Source organism: Eutrema salsugineum, unplaced genomic scaffold (genome assembly GCF_000478725.1).
Source record: "Eutrema salsugineum unplaced genomic scaffold, Eutsalg1_0 scaffold_14, whole genome shotgun sequence".
NCBI classification, from domain to species: domain Eukaryota; kingdom Viridiplantae; phylum Streptophyta; class Magnoliopsida; order Brassicales; family Brassicaceae; genus Eutrema; species Eutrema salsugineum.
Genome location: NW_006256877.1, coordinates 2,206,500 through 2,207,902, shown reverse-complemented (window position 1 = coordinate 2,207,902; position 1,403 = coordinate 2,206,500).

Below are 1,403 nucleotides of genomic sequence, written 5' to 3'. Positions count from 1 at the left end.
GAGGAAAAGGTTGCATATTACTATGAGAGAGTTTTTTGCTTACCGCATACAAGAGAGGGTTGGTGAGTCACCAATCATCCCTTTATCTGGAAGATTGTTCCAGCAGTTTTTAGTGGATGCGTACACGATGATTGAGACTAATAGACTATGTTTCATATCAATGAATCAGTCTAAACTTTGTTGCGAAAATTATGACAAAATAAAGAAAACTGTTGATGAAGGTGACACTGATCTTTCTGACAAGGGTAAATGTATTATTATACCTTCTTCTTATACTGGTGGTACAAGGTATATGGTGCAACATTATCTAGATGCGATGACTACTTGCCAGCATTTTGGTTTTCTGGATCTTTTCATAACCTTTACGTGTAGTCCCAAATGGCCTGAGATTACCAGGCACCTAAAAAGACATAACTTGAAGCAAGAGGATAGACCAGATATATGTACGCGAGTGTTCAAGATGAAACTAGATGATCTCATGCACAGGCTCACCAAAGAAAATGTGTTAGGTGTCGTAAAAGCCGGTATGCTTTATTAAACTAAGTATCTTATTTCGTTTAGCAAGATAATGTCCATAACATTGCTAGATGATCATGCTAACTAATCTTTTGAAAACTACCATTTATTCGTTGCAGCGATCTACACGATTGAGTTTCAAAAACGGGGGCTACCTCATGCACACATCGTTCTTTTTTTAGAAGCTGGTCACAAGCTACCAACTGGTGATGACATTGATAAGATAATATGTGCTGAGATTCCTGACAAGGATATTGATCCAGCGCTATATGAGATAGTAGGAGATGTCATGATGCATGGACCATGTGGTGCTTTGAATAAGGATAGTGTTTGCATGGCTGAAGGAAAATGTACAAAGTATTTTCCAAAACCTTACAGTCCGATCACTAAAATAGATGATGTTGGATATCCTATATACAGGCGACGTAATGACAAGAAAGTTATCGTTAAAAAGGGTATTGAATGTGATAATGGATTTGTGGTTCCTTATAATAGGAGTCTCACACTGCTTTATAGGGCTCATATCAACGTTGAATGGTGTGTACAATCTCGATCAGTAAAGTATCTATTCAAATATATTCATAAAGGTGCTGACTACATTCGTGCAACTTTCAAAATTAATGATAAAGAAAACGAGATTAAGAAACACTTCAACTGTAGGTATGTTTTAAACATTTTGTTCACATATTTTATATCTTTGAAATTCCAATCTTCCATTATTTAATAATGTCTTTCTATATAGGTATGTAGCACCTTCAGAGTCCATGTGAAGAATTTTTGGTAATCACACTCACCATCGCACGGTTTCTGTAGTTAAACTACCCTTTCATTTACCGAACCAGCAAATGGTCATATACAACGAGGATGATATAGTAGGTGAGGTTATT